This window comes from Ranitomeya variabilis, chromosome 5 (genome assembly GCF_051348905.1).
Source record: "Ranitomeya variabilis isolate aRanVar5 chromosome 5, aRanVar5.hap1, whole genome shotgun sequence".
NCBI lineage: Eukaryota > Metazoa > Chordata > Amphibia > Anura > Dendrobatidae > Ranitomeya > Ranitomeya variabilis.
The window spans coordinates 262,204,125-262,216,350 of NC_135236.1; the positions used below are offsets into that span (position 1 = coordinate 262,204,125).

Here is a 12,226-nt window from a genome sequence, read left to right on the forward strand (position 1 = left end):
CATGTGCTATAAGTGTCGTGCTGAATTATACCTCATCAGCCTGTATGCAAAAGCCGGTCAACATACAGCGTACAGGTGCACACCAAAAAACAAATGTATATGCAAGTCCAGAAGAGATAAAAAGTGGCACTCACCCTCCAGGTAAAAGAATTCTTTATCCAATGCTGTAAAACAGTTTCAGCGGGTGAATGGTGGAAAACTTCTTAGGACTACGGCTGTTTCACACTAGTTGCACTGCTACGGGTCCTGTGCTTGGTGGAAGTGATGGGGAATCCATTTAAGTAAGAAAACACCCAGTGAGTGATGTCATGACTTTGTGAAAGGATCCTGCCCCCATTACATAAAAAAGAGGACAATAAGCATAATTACAAACACTTATAAACAGTGAAAAGCCACATACTCGTATAAAAATCACTTTTAACACCCTCATTTAAAGAAAGACCGTCATGTAAAACTTATCATTGAGGCCAGCAGAACCCTGGACTTGCGAGCACAGGATCCATTTGGACTCTCTTTGCAGCAACAACCTATGGAGATCACCGACCTGCGCAAGTAGCTGAACTTTTTCTAAACCTGCCAAGGTTAGTAACTCAGGATTACCTGAATGAGTCTCCTGCATGTGTTCGATAAGTCTTCTGGAGCCCTTACCTGTTATGATTAATCTAAAATGTTCTCGGAATCAAACGAACAAAGGACGTATCATCTTACCAATGTAAAAGAGACCACAGGGTCAGAAGATCACATATACCATGAAACACGTTCTGCATGAAATGAAGTCATAAACTCAGTGGGTGATATGACCTATTTGCAATACCTTGCTGGTGAGATGAAACCGGCAAAAGGAGCAGTGACCACATTTGTGATTGCCTTTACGTTTAAAACTATCTAGCCAATTGTTTTGTTCTGGTTTTAACCGGTTATGCACCAGACAACCTTTAAGGTTAGTGCCTCTTTTGTTTGCGATTAAAGGTCTACAGGAGACTATTTCTGCCAAATCCGTGTCCCTACTCCAAATGTGCCAATTCTTGTTTATGGCTGCCCTGATTTGGCTCTCCATTGTACCAAACTGAAAGCTAAATACAAATCTTTTGTCCCTTTCCTTATTTTTTTTTCACCCGTATTCCTTAGGAGTAAATCTTTTTGGCCTCATTTAGGAGGATTTGTGGATAACCTCTTTTTGCAAGTTTGTTTTTTAGGTCAGCTGGTTGCTCTAAAAAATGGATATGGTCACTATTTATTCGTCTCAATCTTAAGAATTTGCTGCAAGGCAAGGCCTTTTTGGTATGTGGTATATGGGAGCTACCATAATGCAAGAAGGAATTCGAGGCAGTAGGTTTCCAGTGTACCTATGTTTTTAAATTGCCTTCAACGATTCGAATTTTAACATCCAGAAAAACTAGATGTTCCTATTGCGAGGGGGTCCTCAGACTTGGACATTCTCTTTGTCCCCACTAACCCCAGAAGGTCTTTCGTTGATCTCTTTTTTGATGCCTTAGATATTTGAAACAGTCTTTTATGCGGTAGCCATGACCGAGCTGCTTCTTCACATCACCCAGCACTTTACAAGGAAATCGTGTTCCAGTTCCAATGTGCTGCCCAGTGTGGGGTGCATCACACTCACCTGTAAGCCACAGACTTGCGCTATTTCCAGCCCTCTATTTTCCAGAGCCACTGCAAATAATTCAGGGAACACACAGTTCGTATTAACTAAAAACAGTTTACTGGACAGTTCAAGTTCATCAGATGGTAACATGCAGTATAGGACACACCACTTCTTGTCACTTGTTTCCTTAACACAGTCCGTTTTCATCAGTACTATCCATTCCTCGTCAACTATTTCTACGTTAGTTATTCCTGTCTGCCACATTGATTTACTGTCCAGTCCAGCAGTGCAGCCAGAATCCGTTAGCATCGTCCCCTGTACGCCAGAGGATAAAACTCTCCTCCTAGTACTTAAACTGAGCCCTGAGCTCTGGACATTGCAGGAATGTCCGCAAGGAATTCTACTAAGGACTCCCACTGACATGAATGATGGTTCTTGCTGCTGCCAGCACCCCACTGCACTTGAACTTGACCTTGGGTACTGCACTTCCCTATTTGTCTAACTATCAGGAAGTTTCTTCTTTATACTAGCATTAGCCCCATCCCATTGTGGGCTAATCCCAAACATTAACTGTACCCTATCCCATGCCCCAATGTAACTACAGTTACTATCTTATAACAGTATGCACTAGGCCTATTGTCCTTATCTTATATCCAAGATTCTAATCTATATCTCTATTATATGCTGTATACTACCATATCACAGTCTAATTACAATATACTGTACATTAAAACCGCAGTATGTAGTTCACATTTCACATAACACAATATATGTATAAAATGCATGACCTTATCTACATGACGCAATTGGTGTCTTCAGGGGAAGAAACATGACAGTACAGTCCATCACTCTTGCATATGCATAGACCAGGTTTGTCAGGGCAGGTGTCACACTGAAAAATTCTACCCATTCTTTTCCCCCTTCTGAAACACAGGTTGCACCTTTTTTGTGACCGTCCTCTCTTTGCAGTTTGAGGGACCTCAACTGAGAAATATTGCCCTAGTACTATACCGGAACCATCAGTTCCAGAAGTACTGGGCACTTCCTGACTTTCAAATATTAGGGCTTTGATCATTACCTACTGAAACTAAAGGAATGTGTCTGTCTGGCCTGCATATCGCGATAGAATGTAAGCGTCATACATTTCCATCTGTACAATGTGCACGGCCAGCTTTTTGTACCACACTTTAGCTTTCCGCATGGTACTGCAGGGAATGGAGGTGTTGAGAATAATAATAATTATAATAATAATAATCCTTATATAGCGCTAACATATTCCGCAGCACTTTACAGTTTGCACACATTATAATCGCTGTCCCCGATGGGGCTCACAATCTAAATTCCCTATCAGTATGTCTTTGGAATGTGGGAGGAAACCGGAGTACCCAGAGGAAACCCACGCAAACTGAGCCACTGTGCTGCCCTGATCAGTGAGATTAACTCCTCCCATGTTCTTATTGTACTCGAGGCCACACTTTGGTTTGGGGACCTGTGTTTATGTACCTCGCATAGCAGTGGTGTTCCTCTCATGCCCAATTAGCGACCTAGGGAGCCCTTTCTGTTTTTTTGCGCACGGTACCACATACTGCATTAGCTCTGACAGAGAGGGATTTGAAGAGTTGCATGCTGGTGTAGAAGTTATCTACATCGAGTTGATAACCCTAACCTAAAGGCCCCGTCTCACATAGCGAGATCGCTAGCGAGATCGCTGCTGAGTCACAAGTTTTGTGACGCAACAGCGACCTCCATAGCGATCTCGCTATGTGTGACACGTACCAGCGATCAGGCCCCTGCTGCGAGATCGCTGGTCGTGTCGGAATGGCCTGGACCTTTTTTTGGTCGTTGAGGCCCCGCTGACATTGCTGAATCGGTGTGTGTGACACCGATCCAGCGATGTCTTCACTGGTAACCAGGGTAAACATCGGGTTACTAAGCGCAGGGCCGCGCTTAGTAACCCGATGTTTACCCTGGTTACCAAAAAAAACAAACAGTACATACTCGCCTTTCGGTGTCCAGGTCCCTTGCCGTCTGCTTCCTGCTCTCACTGACTGCCGGCCGTACAGTGAGAAGTGAGAGCACAGCAGTGACGTCACCGCTGCGCTCTGCTCTCACTGTACGGCCGGATCTCAGTCAGAGCAGGAAGCAGACGGCAAGGGACCTGGACACCGAAAGGCGAGTATGTACTGTTTGTTTTTTTTGGTAACCAGGGTAAACATCGGGTTACTAAGCGCGGCCCTGCGCTTAGTAACCCGATGTTTACCCTGGTTACCCGGGTGCTGCAGGGGGACTTCGGCATCGTTGAAGACAGTTTCAACGATGCCGAAGTCGTTCCCCTGATCGTTGGTCGCTGGGGAGAGCGGTCTGTGTGACAGCTCCCCAGCGACCACACAGCGACTTACCAACGATCACGGCCAGGTCGTATCGCTGGTCGTGATCGTTGGTAAATCGCTTAGTGAGACGGGGCCTTAACCCTGCTGGATGCATCAAATCGCACACAATTTTCTCACTCACTCCAAGGACAAGGAGGGGGGGGGGGGGCATTCAGGGTGTTGAATCCGGGTGTCCTTCCCTTCATAAACCCTAAATCTGTGGGGTTTCCCTGAGGTACTCTTGTACAGGTTGTACAATTTTATTCTTTACTTTGCCCTCTTACTGGGAAGGTATTACCCGAATTAAAGCCTCCACTTGAAACGTATTAGGGACTCCTCCACGCAGATGTCCCTTTGGGGAAACATACACCTCTGAAAATTTCTTGCTGAAGTGATTAATGACAGGCAGAATTTTGAAAAGTCAGTTAAAGTTGGGGTCATCTTGGGGTGGACACTGTGCATTATGGTTGAAATGCAAACATTTATGAAAGCTTTTCCAGGTCATAGCCATGTAGAACACAGGAGTGTAACATAAAAGATCAACACTCCAGTATTGCTGAAATTCTGTCTTCCTCCCTATCCCCATGTAAAGGACAAAACATCATCATTTCTACTTCATCTATGGGGTCCAATTAGCACATGACACAGTGGCAGTGGTGTAACTACAAAGTTATGGGTACCAATGCAAACTTTCAAAAGGGGTCCCCTATGCCAAAATATTTTCCACCCAAATTTACATTTTCCCTATTCATTTTGCACACTATAGCTTTGTTGCAATGTTGCATAGTCTGACCTCAGTGGCGTATCTAACCGGTGCCCCATCCTGGTATATATTTGTCTCCCGTACTGCCGTTGTACTGTAATGTATGAAAGAAAATAAACCATTATACTCATCAGGGGCTTACATAGAAGTCATGGGGATCCATATAAGAAGTATAATGCACTCCCCATAGGCCAGTACAGTATAATGCACCCCCATAGGCCTGTATAGTATAATACATTCCCCATAGACCCATATAGTATAATGCACTACCCATAGGCCAGTACAGTACAATGCACTCCCCATAGGCCTGTATAGTATAATGCACTCCCCATAGGCCTGTACAGTATAATGCACTCCCCATAGGCAGCCAGTACAGTATAATGCACCCCCATAGGCCTTTATATTATAATACATTCCCCATAGGCCTGTATAGTATAATGCACTCCCCATAGGCATGTACAGTATAATTCACTCCCCATAGGCAGCCAGTACAGTATAATGCACCCCCATAGGAACCAGTACAGTATAATGCTCCCCCATTAGGCAGCCAGTACTGTATAATTCACCCCCATTAGACAGTCTGTATAGTATAATGCACCCCCCATTAGGCAGCATGTATAGTATAATGCACCCCCATTAGGCAACCAGTACAGTATAACGCTCCCCCACTAGGTAGCCAGTACAGTATAATGCACCCCCATTAGGCAGTCTGTATAGTATAATGCACCCCCATTAGGCAGCCTGTGTAGAATAATGCACTCCCGGTCTGTACAGTATAATGCACTCCTCATAGGCCTGTATAGTATAATACATTCCCCATAGGCCTGTATAGTATAATGCACTCCCCATATGTCTGTATAATATAATGCACTCCCCATAGGCCTCTATAGTATAATACATTTCCCATAGACCTATATAGTATAATGCACTCCCCATAGGCCTGTACAGTATAATGCACTCCCCATAGGCAGCCAGTACAGCATAATGCACCCCCATAGGAACCAGTACAGTATAATGCTCCCCCATTAGGCAGCCAGTACTGTATAATGCACCCCCATTAGGCAGTCTGTATAGTAAAATGCACCCCCATTAGGCAGCATGTATAGCATAATGCACCCCCATTAGGCAGCCAGTACAGTATAATGCACCCCCATTAGGCAGTCTGTATAGTATAATGCACCCCCATTAGGCAGCCTGTATAGTATAATGCACCCCCCATAGGCAGCCTGTATAGTATAGTGCACCCCCATTAGGCAGCATGTATAGTATAATGCACCCCCATTAGGCAGCATGTATAGTATAATGCACCCCCATAAGGCAGCCTGTATAGTATAATGCTGCACTCCCATTAGGCAGCCTGTATAGTATAATGCACCCCCATTAGGCAGCCTGTATAGTATAATGCACCCCCATTAGGCAGCCTGTATAGTATAATGCACCCCCATTAGGCAGCCTGTATAGTATAATGCACCCCCATTAGGCAGCCTGTATAGTATAATGCACCCGATAACAAAAAAAACAATACTCACCTTTCTTCCTCCTTGTTCCCACGGTGCTTCTGAGCGCCTGCTCATCTCCTGACAGCAGGCCCCGGGTACTGACGTCATTGCTACTCCCTGTCAATGTCGTCGGTGACGTCAGACGTTGACAGGGGGATGATGGGAGAAGGAGCATAACGCTCCCTCTCTCATCAAGCTGACCCTGCGATGACGGGCAGGGGGGCCACTGCTGGCACAGGGCCCCCCACCGCCTCCTCAGGGGCCGCACAGAGGCCGGGCAGCAGAGTAGGGAGATTGTGTCTCCCTGCTCTGCCGTAGAATGTAACTGTATCGACGCGCTGTGCATGCCAATACAGTTACATTGCGTAGCTCTGAGTGGGCCACCTCAGAATGCGGGGCCCTATGCCACAGCCCCCTCTGCCCCCCGGTAGCTACGCTACTGCTTGGAGGGCAGGTCTGTCTGTTGCCATGCAGGAGGAATCCTACACTTTACTATCTGACACTAATTCTGATAATATTTTAGTAAAAAATATTGTAGTATAAGCTGATTACTACAGCATATTTTTACTGTCCTTAATATAGCCCTATCAATTAATCTAAATTATTATTTTTATTTGATTCTTTTTAACACTTTTCCAAAACAAATAGAACAAAACCGGATGCCGATCAGTAATGTGCGTCAATAATCAGCGCTCAACAGTTGCAGGATGCTCGCACGGAGGTGGTGCACAGGGGGAAAAAAATGTATAGGAAAAAAATCCTAAGCCAAAAGCGAGCAAGGATGCCGATCAGTGATCTTCATCGCTGATCAGCAGCTGAAGGACGCATGCACGGGGTGGTGCAAAGGGGAAAAAAATGCCAAAAATTGAACAATCAAGCACTGGTCAGCAATCACCTACTGATCAGTGTTCGGCGGCAGAAGGGGGGTTGGGGAAAGGAATAGGGAGAGAGGGGAGAAAAGGATTGGGGTGGATTAGAAAAAAGTAGGACACAGGAACAGGTCAGGATGGAACTGATCTTCTTTTCTTCAGCTCTTCAGTCAGCTGCAGCAGCCAAAGTGGTGGCACAAACTAAAATAGTCTGTGGCACCACAAGGCCCAGCAGATCAGTACAGTGCCCGCTCTGCACCTGTCTCCATGCTGGAATGAAGTGGTGCAGAGCAGTCACTGAGAGATTAAAGTGCGCTCCTGCTCACTGATTGGTGCGATCGGACATCATAGTCCGATCGCACCAATCAGCATTGGGGCTGCTAATGCTGTTGGTCCTTAGCACCAGCCTAAGATCGGTGCTGTTTCATTTGCTGAAACATTGAAATTGCTGTGATTGGCTGTTCAGAATTGCAAGGGGGCAATGAAACCTCCACGGCGTTGAGTCCTGGTGCCCTGTTGTCGGAAACAGCAGACACCTTTATGTGATCACGATGCCTTCAGACAAGGTGGCTGCATAATCTCCATGACATCACTGTTCGTCATGGGTAGGTTATCCCTTCACTACCATGACATATAGGTATGTCAAAGATAATGAAGGGGTTAAAAACTACAAATGTCCCTATAGTAAATACTAATAATTACTGTTATTTGAATTAGGAACCAATCTAAGTACTCTGCAGAATGGGTGATAGACACACATATAGTGTCTAAATGTGTATAGGCACAGAAGGGCCCAGAGATTATGGACAATAGCTGTAGTACATGTGTAACGTGGCATGGGGCAGTAACCATAGGTGAGGTACCCATTTTTTACATCACAGCACGTTACATGAAAGTGGGGATCCTGGTTGGGTGTGTGGACTTGTGCTATGAGGTGCTACGCCCTTGCAGGCCACATATTACTGATGACTTGGGTTAGCCAGGACCAGATGTTGAACGGTTCAGTGAGGGATACCACCAGTTAAAAATAAACATTTTACTGAACAATAACTTGGTGGGGATTATATACAGTAGATGGCGAGCACACAACTTTATGAACGTTTCCTTCACAATATGGAGCATTTTGCACACACAGTTCCAATTCCTTTCTCGTTACTCGTTTGTTCTTTATCTCCACTGTTTCACTTTCCTTCACCACAATTAAACTCAGTACTACAGTCCATTTAGCAAGAGTCCTATTCTGAACCAGAGGTTCTTCTTTCCTGTCATGGGAACATTGTTGCCAGTATGGCCGGTACTTAACTTTTCTGTCATTAGCGCCTTGGAACTCCCACCCGGGGTACTCTCTTCGTCTCACATACTCTGTCCCGTCTTGGCCCATTACCTCTTGGAGTTATAAGCTCTGGGCCATACTGCTGGTATCCTCTCCCAGGACCCATCTGTTTGATCACTCTGTCCTACTGTTGGTTTTCCTATTCTCTTTGCTCAGGTTTACGCTAACTGCCGTCTCTGACTCGCCTCACATCAGGACACCCACATCATGCGGCACTGCTTACTGTCCAGACCTTAGGTCTACGTAAGAGGCGCACTGGGCCCTATCTGATGTCATGACAGGAAACTGTCTCTAACCCTTCATCTTCACCCCTCCCATAATGGGCTAGTCCCAAACTTTAACTCTAATTTGTTATCTGCACCTCAAATACATTTCTAGAATTCGACCTTTTTTTACTTTCTCTACAAAATCTCTTACTTGTTCCTCTTACTTATTCTCATCTGGACTATTGTAACTCTCTACTAATCAGTCTCCCTCTTACTAAACTCTCCCCTCTCCATTCTGTCTTGAATGCTGCAGCCAGGATCATATTCCCCACCAACCGTTAAACCGATGCCTCTACCTTGTGCCAGTCATTGCACTGGTTACCCATCCAATCCAGAATTTAGTATAAACTTATTACCCTCACCCACAAAGCACTCCATGGTTCAGCACCACCCTACATCTCCTCCCTCATCTCAGTCTACCACCCTACCTGTGCCCTCCATTCTGCTAATGACCTGTGGTTAACATCCTCAATAATCAGAACCTCCCACACCCGTCGCCAAGACTTTTCATGTGCTGCGCCAATTTTTTGGAATGCACTACTCAGGTTAATTTGATTAATCCCCAATACCCCCAGTTTTAAGCGTGCCCTAAAAACGCATTTCTTCAGACTGGCCTACCACCTCAACACATTTATCTAACTATCCCTTGTTGCCCATTCAAAATTTTTACCATAACCAGGTTCCTTGTATCATGTTCTCACACGCTTTATGAATTTAATAGCCCTCTGTGTCTGTACTGTTTCATATTCAGCATTACAGCATTACATGAACACCCGATTTATTACATTATGGCTGGTCCGAACAATGAAAGCAATTGTTACCATGCACCTTTCGTGTCTCCCCTATTTCCTCATAGACTGTAAAGGTACCGTCACACATAACGATTTCGTTAACGATATTGTTGCTTTTTGTGACGTAGCAACGATATAGTTAATGAAATCGTTATGCGTGACAGCGACCAACGATCAGGCCCCTGCTGGGAGATCGTTGGTCGCTGCGAATGATTAGGACCTTTTTTTGGTCGCTGATCACCCGCTGTCATCGCTGCATCGGCGTGTGTGACACCGATCCAGCGATGTCTTCACTGGTAACCAGGGTAAATATCGGGTTACTAAGCGCAGGGCCGCGCTTAGTAACCCGATGTTTACCCTGGTTACCATTGTGAATGTAAAAAAAAAAACCCACTACATACTTACATTCCGGTGTCTGTCACGTCCCTCGCCGTCAGCTTCCCGCACTGACTGTGAGCGCCGGCCGTAAAGCACAGCGGTGACGTCACCGCTGTGCTGTGCTTTACGGCCGGTGCTGACACAGTCAGTGCGGGAAGCTGACGGCGAGGGACGTGACAGACACCGGAATGTAAGTATGTAGTAGTTTTTTTTTTTTACATTTACAATGGTAACCAGGGTAAACATCGGGTTACTAAGCGCAGCCCTGCGCTTAGTAACCCGATGTTTACCCTGGTTACTCGGGGACTTCGGCATCGTTGGTCGCTGGAGAGCTGTCTGTGTGACAGCTCTCCAGCGACCACACAGCGACTTACCAATGATCACGGCCAGGTCGTATCGCTGGTCATGATCGTTGGTAAATCGTTAAGTGTAACGGTACCTTAAGCTTGCGAGCAGGGCCCTCATTCCCCTTGCTTCTGTTGATTTATGTGATTATTGTTAAGCTGTAACGTCTTTTGTCTGTACTAGTCCCCTCTAAAATGTAAAGTGCTGTGGAATATGTTGGCGCTATAGAAATAAAATTATTATTATTATTATTATGAACCTCTCCCTACTGTCGGCCAACACACAACATTAATACATGTCACAGTTCACATTACACACTACGCACGTTCTTCAAGGGGGAACGTGTGCAGTATATCGATCGCAGCATTTAGCAGGCATACAGAGGGAGGGAGCCCCCTCTGCTCTCCAATCGCCACCCCCCCCGACATTATTGCAAGTAGCTGATTGTTGCTATAGTGATCTGATGTTGTCATGGCCACCACTCCAGTCTGTCCTCAACTCTGCTGCCCGGCTAATCCACCTCTCTCCTCACTACTCCCCTGTTTCTCCCCTCTGCAAATCCCTCTACTGGCTCCCAATCCCCCAACGAATCCAGTTCAAACTACCAACACTGATCTACAAAGCCATCCACAACCTCACGTAGTCTTCGATCCTCCCAAGACCTCCTACTCTCCTCCACACTTATTCGTTCCTCACACAAACGCCTCCAAGATTTCTCCCGAATATCCCCTATTGTCTGGAATTCCAATTCTGGAACCTGAAAACCCATCTCTTCAGGAAAGCCTACAGCCTGCAATAACCATTCTGCCACCTCACCACCACCAGAGCTGCCGCCTCACCACCACCCGAGCTGCCGCCTCACCAACCACCACCCGAGGTGCCGTACCCCCGACCTTCTGTCTATTCCCCATTATCCCATAGAATGCAAGTCCGCAAGGACAGGGTCCCCACAAACCCAGGTACCAGTCTGTCATTGTAAATTTGTTTACTGTAAACAATATAACTCTGTACGTTACCTCTTTCTCATGTACAGCACCTTGGAATTAATGGTTCTATATAAATAAATAATAATAAGGGCCGTGCCTGTCACCCTGTACTCCTATTCTATCCAGTTTTTGCACTGTTTTTAGGCTGTCCTATTGTTATTACACACACATATATGCATTTTTTACTATGGACAGATTACCCATTGTAGGTGTATAATTGAACACATAAATAGCACATGCACTTTGGTCTTATACCCAGTGCCACTCTATGGCATCGCATTTCATTTACCCTTAAAGTGATATACAGATATTTCTATATTTCTTTATTTTTCATGTTTGGTTGTGCTTTTGTATACATTTATTGCACAGTATTTCTAATGCATCATCTCTATAGGGTTATGTTTTAACTATTTGTCAGCCTCTTATGGTCACTGGTGTACTGGGCAGGTACACACTTTGTGTCGTCAACACCGTGTTTTTATCTATTTCCTTTATTGTCTTAAATAAATTTTGTATTATACAGTTATATGAAAAAGTTTGGGCACCCCTATTAATCTTAAGCTTAATGTTTTCTAAAAATAGTTTTTTTTGCGACAGCTATTTCAGTTTCATATATCTAATAACTGTTGGACACAGTAATGTTTCTGCCTTGAAATGAGGTTTATTGTACTAACAGAAAATGTGCAATCTGCATTCAAACAAAATTTGACAGGTGCATAAGTATGTGCACCCTTATCATTTTCTTGTTTTAAATACTCCTACCTACTTTTTACTGACTTACTAAAGCACTTTTTTGGTTTTGTAACCTCATTGAGCTTTGAGCTTCATAGCCAGGTGTATGCAATCATGAGAAAAGCTACTTAAAGTGGCCACTTGCAAGTTGTTCTCCTGTTTGAATCTCCTCTGAAGAGTGGCATCATGGGCTCCTCAAAACAACTGTCAAATGATCTGAAAACAAAGATTATTAAACATAGTTGTTCAGGGGAAGGATACAAAAAGCTGTCTCAGAGATTTAACCTGTCAA

The 12,226-nt window shown here is 44.9% G+C and overlaps 1 long non-coding RNA gene across 1 annotated transcript in view; it reads right to left on the reverse strand.

Annotated features, from left to right (window-relative positions):
- Positions 1–218: 218 nt before the first annotated feature.
- Positions 219–12,226, reverse strand: part of LOC143775712 (uncharacterized) — an 80,237-nt gene continuing 68,229 nt past the window's right edge. The window contains exon 3 of the long non-coding RNA XR_013215694.1: positions 219–327. This is a non-coding gene — a long non-coding RNA (uncharacterized LOC143775712). The remainder of the gene's footprint in view (positions 328–12,226) is intronic.